The following is a 21,314-nucleotide window of genomic DNA, read 5'->3' on the forward strand; positions in this document are numbered from 1 at the left end:
CAATATTGCCGAAGACACCATCTTTCTACAAAATGAAGATGCTGAGATATGCGAAATTTAAAATTTGTTTGATCTCTAGCGCCGCCTAGCGGTAGAATTTTGTATCTTATGTCTTATTATCGGTTAGTCCTTGACCAGCCAAACAACTTTGCCGAAGACACCAACTCTCTAAGTAATAAAGATCATGAGATATATGAGATTGAAATTTCGCTAATGTCACATCTACTTGTCTGTGATTTATGTGATATCTTAGACAAGCAGATGCAACACTGACAAAATTTCCATCTCATATATCTCAGGAACCTGATTACTTAGAGAGTTGGTTTCTTCGGCAAAGTTGTTCAGCTGGTCAAGGGCTTTCAGAATATGGGCCGTGTGATTCGTGATTTCACCGCTAGGCGGCGCTAGATAGCGTACAAATTTTACATTTCACATATCTCAGCATTCTGATTCTTTAGAAAGATGGTGTCTCCGGCAAAATTGTTTGGTAGATCAAGGGCTTTCAGAATAATTATCGTTTGGTTCGAGTTTCTGCAGCTAGGTGGCGCTAGTTGCATTTTTTTTTTGCAAATTTTCCTGATATATATGAAAAACAAAATTTGTTAGCTCACTAGCACCACCTGTTGGTGGAATTTGGAACCAAAATATTCATCAACTGTAAGCCCTTGACCAGCTTAAGACGTCTGCTTGTCTCTGATATCACAGGATTTGATACCCCTTAGCGGATTTTGGACTCACTGGCATGCTTTCGGTTCACCAAATGCTCAAACAACACTGACCCCTTGGAACACACTGCGTGTGCACTGAGTTCTGTTTTTTCTGCGTGCGCGCAGAAATTGCGCACTGGGATTATGATCTGCGGGCTCTCATTGTTCTCACGCAGCACTCTAATCACCCACACAAAAACTCTGCGGGAGAGAAATTATGTACAAATTATAGTGCGTTTTTTCTCTTTCTCTTTTGTAAGGTAAATGAAATTGAGAAGTTCAGTGAAAGATGAGCGTAAATGGGCACAATTTCTGCGTGACATGCCATCCCTGTTCAGAAGTATCTACTTTTTTAGCGCTCCGGATCAAGACAAACATCGCAGTGCATGTCCAAATTATATTTTTTACCCTATACCTTTTCCAGTGCAATTCTTGGACACGAATGCCAACTTATTTGGTAAAGTGTCTTTAATAAAATTTAATATTAATAATGCAATTCTCCAAAATTTTGACACATTTTTTAAATATATGAAAAAATGTTACGAACATTTATTTTAATATTTTTGCTAAAATGTCAAGATGCCTCATGCAGGTTTACACCGTAAATATCATCTTATTCAGATAGTACATATATTTTGAGCTTCCTTCCGAATTTGTAAGAATAATGAAATTTGCACAATTTAGCGTTCAGTTAGGATTGCAATATTCTACGAGTGAACAAAGTTAGGACTCTAGGGGGCAACTGTAGCAATAACACTAAAAAATATTGTTGCGGAATGTTTTTTTTTAAAATTAGGATTCCAAAACTACTAATTTCTCGAACATTTCCACGAAATCTCTTCTCATGATAAAATCTGTTTTCAACGAACTGATGCAGATGGGTACTAAGTAGTTGATTGTTAGACTTTTTTTGTTGTAATTTCAAGTCTTAAAAAATTTTCCTGCTGACTTCAACTAGAACTTTCAAGGGCTTTTTTAGAAATTCGCGGATATCAAAATTGAATAAAAAAGCTTCGTTTTACTTGATTATGATTATGAATTTTCTGAAACCAAGCATTAAAACCGCCTCAAAAAAGTCATTCTGGGAAATACGATTCAATTCTACGGTTGGTTTGTTTAGCAATTAATATATAGATTTTTTTAACCTAATCGAAAGAACAAAATATTTTTGCACCAAAGATTATGAATCTCCGGATTTTGATGTAAAATTATCAAATATTATGAAACTTTTGATTTTCAAGTGAAATTTCAGATTTATTATAAATCTGGATACCTGAATAGTGCTACAGGATTCTTGGGGGCCCCCCTAATCGGGGGGCCCGGGGCACTTGCCCCCTTAGCCCCCCCCCCCCCTTAAATCCGGGCCTGCGTGCTTCCCCATTTTGATCAATTTTGCTCTACTGACCGCGCCTCATCCTTAGTAACGGCACATCTCACAGCATCTCACCCGTATTATCCCGCACCGGTATGCAAACGCACTATTTTTGAACCACCCGCTTCGTTTGCGTTCGCTCTATGCATCGGGCCTAGGTACCAAGCTTAGGCAGTGCATCTATTTATTGCACTTCAAGGTCATCGTGGCAGCGCGTGCCGCTACTCTCGGTGGGGCAATATTGATTGAATCTATTTAGTAAACGCCAACTGTGAACCGTCCGACTGACGGAGGGGCTGTTCGTCGACAGGCTGGGTTATGAATCTAGGGGTAGCGTACCTCCACTCCCCGAGCGCTATTTAGTAATAAACTAGCGGGAGTCGTGGTTTCGACGCGGGTTCAAAACGATTAACGTTTAATGATCTTAATATGGTAAATGCAGCAGCAATATACTCAATGTATCCCAACCCTCTAAATGGTGAATGCACCGATATGCAACTGGAATTTATTAACCATCAAATATTACCGATATCAATCCTGTTGAATAATCGCACCAACTCTTGCCATGTAGAGAACTGATCGCATTAGAAATGCATATCGTATGCAAACAAATTGCCATAGTGCACTTTTGACCAGAAAGCAGCGCAGCAGTGCAGTCAGCCCCCTAGCCAGCTGTTTAGTATGCATTCGCTTGCACAATCCCGAGCCGAGAATAGGATTTCCATTTTTGCGTGTGGCCTGGTTCAGAATTCACTTTCATCAATTGCTAATCGCGTTTAAATGAATAAATTATATACCGTTCGCTGGCAATAATTACGATTAAAGCCTGTATCCGCAATAATCGGGACACAAAAGTACGGCAGTAACTCTGTACTGAATCAATAAAAATTGGCCAAAAATTAACTGAGAACTTTTTGGTGTATGTTTATCACTTGTGCAAAATTTCATAAAAATCGATGCATTACTTTTAACTGTGGATGAGAAACAAACAGACGACGTTTTTAAGATTTTGTACAATCATCACAAATTTTCATTCGCATACTAGATGGTTCTTTTCCGATACAATTCAAAGCTCTGTGAGGATAATTATGAAATTTCGTGAGCAGTTATGATACTTATAGAGACACTTTCTTGCAAAATTTTATCAACTTTTATCAATTGGATTGAAAGTTACTGGTCTTGTTAAAGGATAGTGTTAGTGAAAATGTTACATGTTTTTTATGTGCGATGTTTGCCCATTTATAACTTTTGAAAAACTCTGTCAATTTGCATGAAATTTTCACAGAAAGTAATTGATTATGTGTATATTATGCCTGCACAATTTGATGATTCTTGGTGTAGTACTTTCAACAATACAATCGAAACAATAAGGGGTGCTCACTAATTGTTGTCTGAAGGGCTAAAATCACGGTCAGCCCCAATATATGTTTCGACTATAAAATTGCTGTTAGTGCATCGATTTTTTTGAAATTTTGCCTATGTAAGTAAAGTAGATTGAGAGGTTTGTGTTCAAAATTTCAGTCATTTTCTTTATCAAATTCAAAAGTTACAGCGCTGACAAGCTAAACCAGGGGCTGTACAAAATTCAATTGCTCGCGTTCTACTGTTTCATTGCTACAACAAAAGGTACTACACCGATTCACATGAAATTTTGCAGGTGAAATGAACACATCTTAAGATATAATCAGGCAAAATTTGAGCAATTTTAATGTATCTATTGCAGAGTTACAGCCATATGTATGTGTCCCGATTATTGCGGATACAGGCTTTATGCAATCGAAGCAGCTTTGACGGTTTGCGGTTTTAATACGTGAATTAGAATTCGTTTTTTGAGTGATTTGGATTAAACAGTGCCATTTATCATAAAATGATGCAGGAACTATGATAGGGAGGCGCTAGCGAGTTGTATTTGCAGGATCTATACAAACGTAAGTAACTCGGTGATATTTTTACTTGTTTTACATAAAGGATGTGATTAGTTTTGCACAAATATAAATAATCACACTATCTTTTGATAAGACCACTCAATAATTGATCATAATTTAATATGTGTAAGGATCCTTATATGAACCTTCGATGTAGCAGCAGATGAAAACCCCTCTCACGAAATGTTGTTTATCATAGAAACGCGCCACTTGGGCGGTGGCTTCTATTTTCGTCTGTTTCCCTCTATAACTCAGTCAAATTTGAACCAATCGACAATTTTTTTGGAATGCAGTGAGATAGGTATAGTATCTACCCGTGTACAACATTTCAAGTCAATTGGTTCAAAAATGACTGAGTTATAGTGGAAAATAATATAGAAACAACCGCCCAATTGGCGCGATACTCTATGTTAAAGAAATGCGAAATATTGCAACACAGTGAAATTGACAAACTTCCAAAAGATTAAATGTTAAATGATTACGCTTGATAATTTTTGAGTGTACTAAGTAATGTAAGTGTAGTCAGCATACGCAGTTAAATCTGCCAAGTGGGCACTACAGATCAAATTAAACTATAATTATCGTACATAAAACTCCAGGAAACGATTCTGAGCCAAATTTCACCAAACTAATATATTCAAACAGCAATACGCTCAGGAACATCTGTCCCAGCTGCGCATAATAGCAAGTTCCCAAATTCGAAGCGGTTCTCCCCAATCACTAATTTGCCCGAAAATGATAATTGATACCTTCTGCGGGTTACGGTAAACGTCATCATTCATCAGATTCGATCAAAACGGACATCCATCTTCCTTTAAAACCCGGCGAAACGGAACACGTGAGCAACGAAAAAAAAAATACACCGTATCAAATTCAAACGCGCTGCTGCATATCGGTTTCACCTTTCATCAAATGTTTACGCCTCCTGCTCCTGCGGAAAGATCACGACGGCGATGACGACGACAACGATGAAGACGAACACGCGGTTGCAAATCGGGTCCGGTGAACAGGTTCTTCCCCTGGATGCAAAGGTGTGCCCCGTAACGGGATTGATAAGAACAACCCGCGTTTATAGGATGTTTGAGGAAAGCGAAAGGCGAAAAAAATCTCATTGCATATTTACGGCACACCTTGCGCAGGAGAATTGCTGTTTGAGGTGACTTTCAATTAGGTTTTTTTTTTACATGTTTGATGATTACCAGTCTAGGGTGACTATACCGAGGGTAATTTTATCCCCAACTGGTTATTTAGTTAACGAGTGGTAAAAATATGATTTTTTCACGACTTGTACATTTTTCGCATTTAGTATTATACGCCTCCAAAAATATGGCCATACGTAGCACCTTTTTCCAACACAGCCTTCCTTATCGTTACACCTGGAGATCATCACAGCAGACGGAATCTCAAATCGACCACGTTCTGATTGACGGACGGCACTTCTCCGACATTATCGACGTCAGGACCTATCGTGACCAGGGGACTGTTCTGGTCTTCTTGTTTTCTTACCCCGCATTAAAATTATGCTGCTGTGTTGAAAGATAGGTTGTCAGCTTGAGCCCTACACTTGAGCCGCTGTTATGCTGGCTACGAAAACATTGCATTGGAGGGATAGGGATGCCAATTCCTTGATCGTGACGCCAACACTATTCGTGATTCCGACCACTATCTGGTGATGGTCAAACTGCGCCCAAAACTCTCCGTCATCAACAATGTACGGTACCGGCGGCCGCCACGGTACAACCAAGAGCGACTGAAACAACCAGATGTCGCCTCAGCATACGAGCAGAATTTCGAGGCCGTGTTGCCAGACGAGGGCGAGTTCGATGAGGCCCCTCTAGAGGACTGCTGGAGTACAGTGAAAGCAGCCATCAACGACGCAGCCGAAAGCACCATCGGGTACGTGGAACGGAATCGACGGAACGAATGCTTCGACGAAGACTGCAGAACGGTATTGGAGGAGAAGCACGCAGCGAGGGCGGTAATGCTGCAACAAGGGACTCGACTGAGCGTGGAACGTTACAAACAGAAGCGGAAACAGCAGACCCGCCTCTTTCTGGAGAAAAGGCGCCGCCTGGAAGAAGCGGAGTGTGAAGAAATGGAACTGCTGTGCCGTTCCCAAGAAACACGGAAGTTCTATCAGAACTTCAACGCATCCCGCAACGGCTTTGTGGCGCGAGCCTAAATATGCAGGGATAAAGACGGAGGCCTCTTGACGGACCGACGTGAGGTGATCGAAAGGTGGAAGCAGCACTTCGATCAGCACCTGAACGGCGTGGGAGCCCACGGCAACGGAAGAAACGACGACACCAGTGCAGCGGAATGGAGAACTTCAGGGCGATCACTATTTTGAATGCTGCCTACAAAGTGCTATCCCAGATCATCTTCCGTCGACTGTCACCTAAAACGAATGAGTTCGTGGGAAGTTATCAAGTCGATTTAATCGACGGCTGGTCGACAACGGACCAGAAATGCCATGAATACCAGGTCCCAACGCATCACCTGTTCATCGACTTCAGAGCGGCATACGACAGTATCAACCGCGCAGAGCTATGGAGAATCATGGACGAAAACGGCTTTCCTGGGATGCTGACTAGACTGATTAAAGCAATGATGGACGGTGTGCAAAACTGCGTAAGGGTTTCGGGTGAACTATCCAGTTCATTTGAATCTCGCCGGGGACTGCGACAAGGTGACAGACTCTCATGCTTACCCTTCAACATCGCTCTGGAAGGTGTGATGCGACGAGCCGGGCTCAACAGCCGAGGAACGATTTCCACAAAATCCGGTCAATTTATGTGCTTTGCGGACGACATTGACATAATCGTCAGAAAATTTGGAACGGTGGCGGAGCTGTACACCCGCCTAAAACGCGAAGCAGCAAAGGTCGGGCTGGTGGCGGGGAATGCCTCAAAAAGAAAGTACATGCTGGTAGGCGGAACCGAACACGACCGGATCCGTCTAGGTAGTAGTGTTACGATAAACGGGGATACTTTCGAGGTGGTGGAGGAATTCGTCTACCTCGGATCCTTACTGACGGCTGACTCCAACGTGAGCCGTGAAATTCGGAGGCGCATCATCAGCGGAAGTCGGGCCTACTACGGGCTCCAGAAGAAACTGCGAAACATTTACCCACGCACCAAATGCACCATGTACAAAACGCTAATAAGACCGGTGGTCCTCTACGGGCACGAGACATAGACCATGCTCGAGGAGGACCTGCAAGCACTTGGAGTTTTTGAGCGTCGCGTGCTAAGGACGATCTTCGGCGGTGTGCAGGAGAACGGTGTGTGGCGGAGAAGGATGAACCACGAGTTCGTTGCACTTTACGGCGAACCCAGCATCCAGGAGGTGGCCAAAGCCGGAAGGATACGGCAGGCAGGGCATGTTGCAAGAATGCCGGACAACAACCCTGCAAAGCTGGTGTTTGCATCTGATCCGGTTGGCACAAGAAGGCGTGGAGCGCAGAGAGCACGATGGGCGGACCAGGTGGAGCGTGACCTGGAGAGCATTGGGCGCGACCGAGGATAAAGAACGGCAGCCACAAACCGAGTATTGTGGCGTACTATTGTTGATTATGTCTTGTCTTAAATGTGATGTTGAACAAATAAATGTAAATATGTAATGATCGTACAGCGGTACCCCTTTGATTTACACGCGTGCCGCTATCCGATCACTTTTGCACATTTTGAACGCCTTGCCACACCCAAACCTGTGAATGAAAACATTTTGTACTTCGTATACGTAAAATTCAGCATATTAGTAGTTCCATGTCAAAAATTGAGCTCAATCCATCAACGCAAACCAAAATTACAGCATTCCAAACAAGGCCATTCTGTATGAAAATCGGTGTTTGTCCGATCAATTACACTAGTTTACAGCATTTTTGAACTCAGTAAGCTGATGATCATTTTTGGTGTAGAATCATGCCCTGAATTCGAAAACGTGAAGGAAAAAAATTACAGTAGAGCGGAAAAATTTTCGACTTCCCATACAACGTTGATGATTTGAAATCGATTTTTGTTCTATTTTTAAGCAAAGTCGCTCACTTCAAACATCTCATTCTTCGTAATCAATGCTCCGATTGAGCTGAAATTTTTACTGTAACTCGCCTACATATGATATGTCAAATAAACGTCGAGGAAGAATTTTTAAGTTGTTTTTTTCTTATTGAAAAAAATACATTTTTCCAAAAAACTTTGGGAATTTTGCTAAAATTTAAGAAGATCGTCCCCAAAACTCGCCAATATCTTGAATTTCATCAATCTGACGTAAAACCTGTATTCAGATGATCGAATGGTATTGTATTCAGCTTTTAATTTATGGAAAAAGATTTAAAATTGGTTGAACAAATCGCAATATATTTGAATTTTAGTAAATTACATATTTTGAAAAGTTACAAAACTCGATATTGAGGTAAAACTCAAAAACTGTTCTACTTTAATTTTTTTGAAGGTCGGTTTCGAAATCAGCACTAAATTGTGCTTCAAAAATTTTGGTCGTTGACAGAAGTTCACGACTTTCGTTTTATATTGTAAACTTGTGTTATGCACCCCAGTGTAGGTCAGAGAGATCATATTGACTATTCAAATGAAATTTAAAACAAACATCTTTCGATTTTTTGAGCATGGAAAACGCATAAAAGCACAAGATCAATCTCAAACAGGTAGAACTGTAAATGAAGAACAACGAGTGAGAAGTTTGAAGGGAGCTGTGAGAAATTGTTAATGAGTAGATGGAGTAATCAATGAAGAGAAAGAAGAGAGGAAAGCGAAGAGAAAGTGAGACGAGTGGAATGAGAAGTAATAAATGAACAGTGAAAAGTAAAGAGTAGGGAGTAATTTTCAATGGAGAGTAAGAAGTGAGAAATTAATAGTGAGCAGTGAATTGTGAGGAGTGATGAGTAAATGAGATGTTAGAGTGAGTATTGAAAATTGGAGAGCGAGGAGTGTGTATCAGTGAAGATTGAGAAGTAAGCAGTGAAGAGTCAGAAGTTGGTAGCAGGCAGTGAGAAATGAGAAAATTATTAGCTTCACACTCGCTTCACACTCGCTTCACACTCACGCGCGTTGTGGAGTGAAAAGTGAGAAGTAAACAACTAGCAACTCAAATGGTGTTCGTGAGTTACAACTTGTATGTAAGTATTAGATAACGTGTTTTTATAATACTTGTCCGTAAAAAAACATGTTGAAGCACTAAGGGCGTTTTCCTTAGTTCAATGTTTTGGATTTTTTTAGCGTTAGCGTTAGCTCAGTTACGGTATACTTTGTAGATTTGATACTAAGGCGCCGTCCACAAATTACGTAACGCTCTAGGGGGAGGGGGGGGGGTGAGTATGGCCGAGCGTTACGGTCCATACAAAAAAAATTAGGGCCTTCATACAAAAAAGCGTTACGGAGGGGGGAGGGGGGTCTAAAAATCTCGATTTTAGCGTTACGTAATAAATGGATGCTGCCTAACCACATTCATGCTCGGATTGCTTTCCGGAACAAGATCGGGGAGTTAACTTTACTCCAATCTTATGCAGGAATACCAAAAGCCTACCTACCTTGATACCTTGTTGGCTACAAAGTAACTTTACTCCAATGCCGAGCGTATAGTAGAGCACCATCTTCGTCGGTCTTGGGCGATGTTCCTCCAGTTTCCCCGAACGTGTTGGGATCGTAGATCTTCTTCAACCGCGTGCAGCCAGCGAGTTCGCGGCCGCCCACGAAGTCGCCTACCTCTACCGGGTTCTCTGCTGAATATTGTTTTCGCTATTCTTTCTTCCGTCATTCGCACTACGTGTCCAGCCCACTGAAGTCTGCCGTATTTTATACGTTTCACAATATTCGCATCTTCGTACACTTGGTACAACTCGTGATTCATGCGTCTGCGCCACACTCCATTTTCTTGTTTCCCACCGAGAATTGTCCGCAGCACTTTGCGCTCAAAAACTCCAGAAGCTTTTCGGTCTACCTCCTTTAACGTCCACGCTTCGTGACCGTAGAGGGCAACCGGAAGAATCAGCGTCTTATACAGAGCGAATTTTGTTTGCGTTTGCAAGTTACGGGACCTAAGCTGGCTACGCAATCCGTAAAAGGCCCTATTCGCAGCTGCAATACGCCTTTTCACTTCACGGGAAACGTCATTGTCACATGTCACAAGTGTTCCAAGATAAACAAATTCTTCAACAACTTCAAACACTTCCCCATCAATCACTACCTCAGCACTAACACCACTAGGCCTGCTTCTGTCTCTACCCGCTATCATGTACTTCGTCTTGGTAGAGTTAATCGTCAAGCCTATCCTCGCTGTCTCTCTCTTCAGAGGAGCATAAGCTTCCTCCACTGCCCTACGATCGATGCCGATGAGATCAATATCGTCCGCAAAACCGAGGAGCATGTGCGACCGTGTGATGATAGAGCCATTCCTCTGCACGCCTGACCTCCTAATCGCTCCTTCGAGTGCAATGTTGAACAATAAATTTGAAAGAGCATCCCCCTGCTTCAATCCATCCAAGGTCACAAACGACGTAGACACTTCGTCCGCGATCCGAATACTTGATTTTGATCCATCCAGCGTTGCGCGTATCAGTCTAATTAGTTTCGCCGGAAAACCATGTTCTGACATTATCTGCCAAAGCTCATTTCTTTTCACTGAATCGTACGCTGCTTTAAAATCAATGAACAGATGGTGAGTCTGCAAGTTATATTCCCGAAATTTATCTAGGATCATCCGCAGGGTAAACATTTGATCCGTCGTTGATCGGCCCTCACGAAAACCAGCCTGACGGAGGGGCTGTTCGTCGACAGGCTGGGTTATGAATCTAGGGGTAGCGTACCTCCACTCCCCGAGCGCTATTTAGTAATAAACTAGCGGGAGTCGTGGTTTCGACGCGGGTTCAAAACGATTAACGTTTAATGATCTTAATATGGTAAATGCAGCAGCAATATACTCAATGTATCCCAACCCTCTAAATGGTGAATGCACCGATATGCAACTGGAATTTATTAACCATCAAATATTACCGATATCAATCCTGTTGAATAATCGCACCAACTCTTGCCATGTAGAGAACTGATCGCATTAGAAATGCATATCGTATGCAAACAAATTGCCATAGTGCACTTTTGACCAGAAAGCAGCGCAGCAGTGCAGTCAGCCCCCTAGCCAGCTGTTTAGTATGCATTCGCTTGCACAATCCCGAGCCGAGAATAGGATTTCCATTTTTGCGTGTGGCCTGGTTCAGAATTCACTTTCATCAATTGCTAATCGCGTTTAAATGAATAAATTATATACCGTTCGCTGGCAATAATTACGATTATGCAATCGAAGCAGCTTTGACGGTTTGCGGTTTTAATACGTGAATTAGAATTCGTTTTTTGAGTGATTTGGATTAAACAGTGCCATTTATCATAAAATGATGCAGGAACTATGATAGGGAGGCGCTAGCGAGTTGTATTTGCAGGATCTATACAAACGTAAGTAACTCGGTGATATTTTTACTTGTTTTACATAAAGGATGTGATTAGTTTTGCACAAATATAAATAATCACACTATCTTTTGATAAGACCACTCAATAATTGATCATAATTTAATATGTGTAAGGATCCTTATATGAACCTTCGATGTAGCAGCAGATGAAAACCCCTCTCACGAAATGTTGTTTATCATAGAAACGCGCCACTTGGGCGGTGGCTTCTATTTTCGTCTGTTTCCCTCTATAACTCAGTCAAATTTGAACCAATCGACAATTTTTTTGGAATGCAGTGAGATAGGTATAGTATCTACCCGTGTACAACATTTCAAGTCAATTGGTTCAAAAATGACTGAGTTATAGTGGAAAATAATATAGAAACAACCGCCCAATTGGCGCGATACTCTATGTTAAAGAAATGCGAAATATTGCAACACAGTGAAATTGACAAACTTCCAAAAGATTAAATGTTAAATGATTACGCTTGATAATTTTTGAGTGTACTAAGTAATGTAAGTGTAGTCAGCATACGCAGTTAAATCTGCCAAGTGGGCACTACAGATCAAATTAAACTATAATTATCGTACATAAAACTCCAGGAAACGATTCTGAGCCAACTTTCACCAAACTAATATATTCAAACAGCAATACGCTCAGGAACATCTGTCCCAGCTGCGCATAATAGCAAGTTCCCAAATTCGAAGCGGTTCTCCCCAATCACTAATTTGCCCGAAAATGATAATTGATACCTTCTGCGGGTTACGGTAAACGTCATCATTCATCAGATTCGATCAAAACGGACATCCATCTTCCTTTAAAACCCGGCGAAACGGAACACGTGAGCAACGAAAAAAAAAATACACCGTATCAAATTCAAACGCGCTGCTGCATATCGGTTTCACCTTTCATCAAATGTTTACGCCTCCTGCTCCTGCGGAAAGATCACGACGGCGATGACGACGACAACGATGAAGACGAACACGCGGTTGCAAATCGGGTCCGGTGAACAGGTTCTTCCCCTGGATGCAAAGGTGTGCCCCGTAACGGGATTGATAAGAACAACCCGCGTTTATAGGATGTTTGAGGAAAGCGAAAGGCGAAAAAAATCTCATTGCATATTTACGGCACACCTTGCGCAGGAGAATTGCTGTTTGAGGTGACTTTCAATTAGGTTTTTTTTTTACATGTTTGATGATTACCAGTCTAGGGTGACTATACCGAGGGTAATTTTATCCCCAACTGGTTATTTAGTTAACGAGTGGTAAAAATATGATTTTTTCACGACTTGTACATTTTTCGCATTTAGTATTATACGCCTCCAAAAATATGGCCATACGTAGCACCTTTTTCCAACACAGCCTTCCTTATCGTTACACCTGGAGATCATCACAGCAGACGGAATCTCAAATCGACCACGTTCTGATTGACGGACGGCACTTCTCCGACATTATCGACGTCAGGACCTATCGTGACCAGGGGACTGTTCTGGTCTTCTTGTTTTCTTACCCCGCATTAAAATTATGCTGCTGTGTTGAAAGATAGGTTGTCAGCTTGAGCCCTACACTTGAGCCGCTGTTATGCTGGCTACGAAAACATTGCATTGGAGGGATAGGGATGCCAATTCCTTGATCGTGACGCCAACACTATTCGTGATTCCGACCACTATCTGGTGATGGTCAAACTGCGCCCAAAACTCTCCGTCATCAACAATGTACGGTACCGGCGGCCGCCACGGTACAACCAAGAGCGACTGAAACAACCAGATGTCGCCTCAGCATACGAGCAGAATTTCGAGGCCGTGTTGCCAGACGAGGGCGAGCTCGATGAGGCCCCTCTAGAGGACTGCTGGAGTACAGTGAAAGCAGCCATCAACGACGCAGCCGAAAGCACCATCGGGTACGTGGAACGGAATCGACGGAACGAATGCTTCGACGAAGACTGCAGAACGGTATTGGAGGAGAAGCACGCAGCGAGGGCGGTAATGCTGCAACAAGGGACTCGACTGAGCGTGGAACGTTACAAACAGAAGCGGAAACAGCAGACCCGCCTCTTTCTGGAGAAAAGGCGCCGCCTGGAAGAAGCGGAGTGTGAAGAAATGGAACTGCTGTGCCGTTCCCAAGAAACACGGAAGTTCTATCAGAACTTCAACGCATCCAGCAACGGCTTTGTGGCGCGAGCCTAAATATGCAGGGATAAAGACGGAGGCCTCTTGACGGACCGACGTGAGGTGATCGAAAGGTGGAAGCAGCACTTCGATCAGCACCTGAACGGCGTGGGAGCCCACGGCAACGGAAGAAACGACGACACCAGTGCAGCGGAATGGAGAACTTCAGGGCGATCACTATTTTGAATGCTGCCTACAAAGTGCTATCCCAGATCATCTTCCGTCGACTGTCACCTAAAACGAATGAGTTCGTGGGAAGTTATCAAGTCGATTTAATCGACGGCTGGTCGACAACGGACCAGAAATGCCATGAATACCAGGTCCCAACGCATCACCTGTTCATCGACTTCAGAGCGGCATACGACAGTATCAACCGCGCAGAGCTATGGAGAATCATGGACGAAAACGGCTTTCCTGGGATGCTGACTAGACTGATTAAAGCAATGATGGACGGTGTGCAAAACTGCGTAAGGGTTTCGGGTGAACTATCCAGTTCATTTGAATCTCGCCGGGGACTGCGACAAGGTGACAGACTCTCATGCTTACCCTTCAACATCGCTCTGGAAGGTGTGATGCGACGAGCCGGGCTCAACAGCCGAGGAACGATTTTCACAAAATCCGGTCAATTTATGTGCTTTGCGGACGACATTGACATAATCGTCAGAAAATTTGGAACGGTGGCGGAGCTGTACACCCGCCTAAAACGCGAAGCAGCAAAGGTCGGGCTGGTGGCGGGGAATGCCTCAAAAAGAAAGTACATGCTGGTAGGCGGAACCGAACACGACCGGATCCGTCTAGGTAGTAGTGTTACGATAAACGGGGATACTTTCGAGGTGGTGGAGGAATTCGTCTACCTCGGATCCTTACTGACGGCTGACTCCAACGTGAGCCGTGAAATTCGGAGGCGCATCATCAGCGGAAGTCGGGCCTACTACGGGCTCCAGAAGAAACTGCGAAACATTTACCCACGCACCAAATGCACCATGTACAAAACGCTAATAAGACCGGTGGTCCTCTACGGGCACGAGACATAGACCATGCTCGAGGAGGACCTGCAAGCACTTGGAGTTTTTGAGCGTCGCGTGCTAAGGACGATCTTCGGCGGTGTGCAGGAGAACGGTGTGTGGCGGAGAAGGATGAACCACGAGTTCGTTGCACTTTACGGCGAACCCAGCATCCAGGAGGTGGCCAAAGCCGGAAGGATACGGCAGGCAGGGCATGTTGCAAGAATGCCGGACAACAACCCTGCAAAGCTGGTGTTTGCATCTGATCCGGTTGGCACAAGAAGGCGTGGAGCGCAGAGAGCACGATGGGCGGACCAGGTGGAGCGTGACCTGGAGAGCATTGGGCGCGACCGAGGATAAAGAACGGCAGCCACAAACCGAGTATTGTGGCGTACTATTGTTGATTATGTCTTGTCTTAAATGTGATGTTGAACAAATAAATGTAAATATGTAATGATCGTACAGCGGTACCCCTTTGATTTACACGCGTGCCGCTATCCGATCACTTTTGCACATTTTGAACGCCTTGCCACACCCAAACCTGTGAATGAAAACATTTTGTACTTCGTATACGTAAAATTCAGCATATTAGTAGTTCCATGTCAAAAATTGAGCTCAATCCATCAACGCAAACCAAAATTACAGCATTCCAAACAAGGCCATTCTGTATGAAAATCGGTGTTTGTCCGATCAATTACACTAGTTTACAGCATTTTTGAACTCAGTAAGCTGATGATCATTTTTGGTGTAGAATCATGCCCTGAATTCGAAAACGTGAAGGAAAAAAATTACAGTAGAGCGGAAAAATTTTCGACTTCCCATACAACGTTGATGATTTGAAATCGATTTTTGTTCTATTTTTAAGCAAAGTCGCTCACTTCAAACATCTCATTCTTCGTAATCAATGCTCCGATTGAGCTGAAATTTTTACTGTAACTCGCCTACATATGATATGTCAAATAAACGTCGAGGAAGAATTTTTAAGTTGTTTTTTTCTTATTGAAAAAAATACATTTTTCCAAAAAACTTTGGGAATTTTGCTAAAATTTAAGAAGATCGTCCCCAAAACTCGCCAATATCTTGAATTTCATCAATCTGACGTAAAACCTGTATTCAGATGATCGAATGGTATTGTATTCAGCTTTTAATTTATGGAAAAAGATTTAAAATTGGTTGAACAAATCGCAATATATTTGAATTTTAGTAAATTACATATTTTGAAAAGTTACAAAACTCGATATTGAGGTAAAACTCAAAAACTGTTCTACTTTAATTTTTTTGAAGGTCGGTTTCGAAATCAGCACTAAATTGTGCTTCAAAAATTTTGGTCGTTGACAGAAGTTCACGACTTTCGTTTTATTTTGTAAACTTGTGTTATGCACCCCAGTGTAGGTCAGAGAGATCATATTGACTATTCAAATGAAATTTAAAACAAACATCTTTCGATTTTTTGAGCATGGAAAACGCATAAAAGCACAAGATCAATCTCAAACAGGTAGAACTGTAAATGAAGAACAACGAGTGAGAAGTTTGAAGGGAGCTGTGAGAAATTGTTAATGAGTAGATGGAGTAATCAATGAAGAGAAAGAAGAGAGGAAAGCGAAGAGAAAGTGAGACGAGTGGAATGAGAAGTAATAAATGAACAGTGAAAAGTAAAGAGTAGGGAGTAATTTTCAATGGAGAGTAAGAAGTGAGAAATTAATAGTGAGCAGTGAATTGTGAGGAGTGATGAGTAAATGAGATGTTAGAGTGAGTATTGAAAATTGGAGAGCGAGGAGTGTGTATCAGTGAAGATTGAGAAGTAAGCAGTGAAGAGTCAGAAGTTGGTAGCAGGCAGTGAGAAATGAGAAAATTATTAGCTTCACACTCGCTTCACACTCGCTTCACACTCACGCGCGTTGTGGAGTGAAAAGTGAGAAGTAAACAACTAGCAACTCAAATGGTGTTCGTGAGTTACAACTTGTATGTAAGTATTAGATAACGTGTTTTTATAATACTTGTCCGTAAAAAAACATGTTGAAGCACTAAGGGCGTTTTCCTTAGTTCAATGTTTTGGATTTTTTTAGCGTTAGCGTTAGCTCAGTTACGGTATACTTTGTAGATTTGATACTAAGGCGCCGTCCACAAATTACGTAACGCTCTAGGGGGAGGGGGGGGGGGGGTGAGTATGGCCGAGCGTTACGGTCCATACAAAAAAAATTAGGGCCTTCATACAAAAAAGCGTTACGGAGGGGGGAGGGGGGTCTAAAAATCTCGATTTTAGCGTTACGTAATAAATGGATGCTGCCTAACCACATTCATGCTCGGATTGCTTTCCGGAACAAGATCGGGGAGTTAACTTTACTCCAATCTTATGCAGGAATACCAAAAGCCTACCTACCTTGATACCTTGTTGGCTACAAAGTAACTTTACTCCAATGCCGAGCGTATAGTAGAGCACCATCTTCGTCGGTCTTGGGCGATGTTCCTCCAGTTTCCCCGAACGTGTTGGGATCGTAGATCTTCTTCAACCGCGTGCAGCCAGCGAGTTCGCGGCCGCCCACGAAGTCGCCTACCTCTACCGGGTTCTCTGCTGAATATTGTTTTCGCTATTCTTTCTTCCGTCATTCGCACTACGTGTCCAGCCCACTGAAGTCTGCCGTATTTTATACGTTTCACAATATTCGCATCTTCGTACACTTGGTACAACTCGTGATTCATGCGTCTGCGCCACACTCCATTTTCTTGTTTCCCACCGAGAATTGTCCGCAGCACTTTGCGCTCAAAAACTCCAGAAGCTTTTCGGTCTACCTCCTTTAACGTCCACGCTTCGTGACCGTAGAGGGCAACCGGAAGAATCAGCGTCTTATACAGAGCGAATTTTGTTTGCGTTTGCAAGTTACGGGACCTAAGCTGGCTACGCAATCCGTAAAAGGCCCTATTCGCAGCTGCAATACGCCTTTTCACTTCACGGGAAACGTCATTGTCACATGTCACAAGTGTTCCAAGATAAACAAATTCTTCAACAACTTCAAACACTTCCCCATCAATCACTACCTCAGCACTAACACCACTAGGCCTGCTTCTGTCTCTACCCGCTATCATGTACTTCGTCTTGGTAGAGTTAATCGTCAAGCCTATCCTCGCTGTCTCTCTCTTCAGAGGAGCATAAGCTTCCTCCACTGCCCTACGATCGATGCCGATGAGATCAATATCGTCCGCAAAACCGAGGAGCATGTGCGACCGTGTGATGATAGAGCCATTCCTCTGCACGCCTGACCTCCTAATCGCTCCTTCGAGTGCAATGTTGAACAATAAATTTGAAAGAGCATCCCCCTGCTTCAATCCATCCAAGGTCACAAACGACGTAGACACTTCGTCCGCGATCCGAATACTTGATTTTGATCCATCCAGCGTTGCGCGTATCAGTCTAATTAGTTTCGCCGGAAAACCATGTTCTGACATTATCTGCCAAAGCTCATTTCTTTTCACTGAATCGTACGCTGCTTTAAAATCAATGAACAGATGGTGAGTCTGCAAGTTATATTCCCGAAATTTATCTAGGATCATCCGCAGGGTAAACATTTGATCCGTCGTTGATCGGCCCTCACGAAAACCAGCCTGGTATTCGGCGACGAAGGACTCCTCAAGAGGTCGCAGTCTGTTGAACAGGACACGCGACAGTATCTTATACGCCGAATTTAAAAGGGTAATCCCTCTGTAATTGGCACACTCCAGTCTGTGCCCTTTCTTGTAGATTGGGCATATGAGGCCATCCAACCAACTAGTGGGCAATTCTTCATCCTCCCAAATCTATACTAAAAGCACAAATACCAAATACCAAAAGCACAAATGTCATTATTCCCGGCCACGCTCATCTTTACCGTAACTTGAGATAGGGGAAGGAAATGTTGATGTAGCACTTATTTAAAAGGCCTCCGACTCAGTGACACTCCCATAAATACTATGGAGTGGGTGGTTGAGAGATATATTAGGTCAAGCATTCGCCTGAAAGCTGGCGATGGACCCACTGCATTGGTTGTTTACTTGATTAAAATTTAATCTTTTGAAAGCCGGCAATCAAAAAAGATTTTTTTTTTCTATTTATTGTTTAAAAAATTATGTTTCTGTTAAGTGTGAGGCCCAAGCAGAACCGATGCCTCCAGGGTCATCGGATTTTTGAAATAAATGTTAAAAACGCGAGAAAAGAAAAAAAAATAATGGCGGCTCGAGAAATAAGAACATATCAACTTTCATAAAATAATAAACAAAAAATCGCGTTAAACAACAACAAAAACATCTTATTTTATTTAAAAAAAATAAAAATTAAAAAAATAACAAAAATAAATGAAAAAAAAGTAAAACATATCGCGTAAAACAATTTAACTCGTTAAGATCAAATTTATTTAATTTAGAAGTAATTATGTTTCTGCTCAGTGCGAGGCACAAGCACAACCGATCCCTGCAAGGTGATCGGAACTATGCAATAAATGTTTAAAATGCGCAGAAAAAGTTGGCGAATCAAAAAAATAAAAAAAAAATCTTGACCCCTAAAAAAAAATAAATAAATAAATAAGTCGTCCCGAATGCCGGGTTACCCGCTTGTACAACTGAAATAGAAAATAGTATTAAATGGTGGTAGGCTCACAACAGTTACAAAATTTTTGGAAATGAATCTCTCTAGACATAGCCAAAAAAATACCTGAGTCCTCCTAAAGCAAATGTTGTATAAACAATGAAAAACAAAATACAATAAATAAATAAATAAAATAGAAATTAAAGAAGACCAAATTTTGATCTTGGAATCTTCCTGCATTTAAATTAACAAAGCTAAAAAAATTACTAGTTCAAAATTTGTTATGGTAGATCTTACGCCATAACCATGGCCATAACGCACCATTATAAGGTGATCTACCCACGTTACGGGACTATTCGTTCACAATGAACAAACTTGTTAATAAAATCAAATTTGGTAACAAACTACGAAATCATTTTTTTTTGCGCAACTGCTGGATGAATTTGCTGAAGAAACTTCTGTCCGAGTCCGAGATTTCCCAAAGTATTTTGTTTTTAGATCCAAGTTATGGAATTTATGAAATGGAAAGTGAAGGACGTCTTGTTATTATTATTTTTTTTTTTAATTTCACGCACAACTGGCTTTTGGAAAACTCAGCACCATCAGCTGGGACCCAGCATTCATCAATTACACCGCCTTTAAGAACATAACAACCATTCGCAACATCTACTTCACGCTCAGCACTAAAGTGCATAATTTCCAGACTACACCAAAAATGTGTAACCCTTGCACATTCACAAAATCAGCTTCTGTGGAGCGGATCTGGTGTGATGGTTAGAACACTTGACTATCACGCCGAGGACCTGGGATCGAATCCCACTCCCGACAAACTCACAAAATGTGAGTTCTTCCTTCGGAAGGGAAGTAAAGCGTGGGTCCCGAGATGAACTAGCCTAGGGCTAAAAATCTCGTTAATACAGATAAAAAAAAATCAGCTCCTGTGTCCACAAAATCGTTAAATTCACAAAAAATTTTGTACAGCAATCTAGCTAGGTTTACTATTGACCTTGGGAAACAAAAAATATCGACATTACGCATCTAGACGAGTGTACAAGCTGTTTATTAGAATGTTTAACTGTAACACATTTTTGTGTGGTCTGGAAATTATGCACTTATGAGTAGGGCTTACACATTTTAGTGCTGAGCGGTTTTACTGTGTTCCTATACAGTCTCCCTTATCATTATATCTACACTGCTAGTAATCATATAACTGTGTTATATGAGAAGAACGCACAAAGTCCGGGCTGATGTGAGATTACAGGCTTTAAGGATCACCACTGCACTGTAGACAGGTCCGGATTAAGGACTGTGATGGCCCGGGGCCGGAGCGGATGTGGAGGCTCCTCGGTGATATAAATGCGATAAGCAAACATTTTTTTCATTGTTTTTAACACTGTTCTTGAGCAAAATGAAAAATAAAGTTAATGTTTAACGAGCAAAGGTGGGCCCCTAAAATGTGGGGGCCCAGGGCTTGGCGCCCCTCCTCGGCCCCCTCTTACATCTGGCCCTGACTGTAGATTAGATTGCTAATTGACCAGTTTTTGATAGACGGACGTTATTTTCTACATTTTCGACGGCAGGAGACGGTAGGACCTATCGTGGCACCAACAACATCGTTATTGAACATTTTCTTGGCGATGGTAAAGTTGCGCCCAAATCTCTCCCTCATGTTTGATTCCGACGGTCGTCTTTTGTAGAGCAACAGAAGCAACACATTTGGTTTCACGACATCCTTTGTCGCGTCTTAATCTGATTCCATTGCATCAAATATTCATATGGTAACCCTAATTATTTAAGAACGGTCTCATGACTTAATGGAGAAACAAGTTGCAAGCGATACGCTACGCATTGAAACGATGAAGTAACCACAGGCAATTCACTTTCTGGTTCGGCAGATGGCCCTGTTTGGCTCCCGTTAGGTTTTAATTGCAGTTCAAGTTAGCATGTCTCTTTGACAACCCTAGTAAATTATACTTGTTTTTTTTTCGGTGGTTTGGCGTAAGTATTGGATGTAAAGTTGAGAAAAAATCTTAGATTGTTGCCGCCTCGCTGCAAGTGAGTGCAAGCTGTATCAATTTCAAGTAGCGGAACGTTGAGTTATCCTGATAACGGTCGAGATATGCAATGCGG

The sequence above is a fragment of the Aedes albopictus genome, chromosome 2 (assembly GCF_035046485.1).
Source record: "Aedes albopictus strain Foshan chromosome 2, AalbF5, whole genome shotgun sequence".
Classification (NCBI taxonomy): Eukaryota; Metazoa; Arthropoda; class Insecta; order Diptera; family Culicidae; genus Aedes; species Aedes albopictus.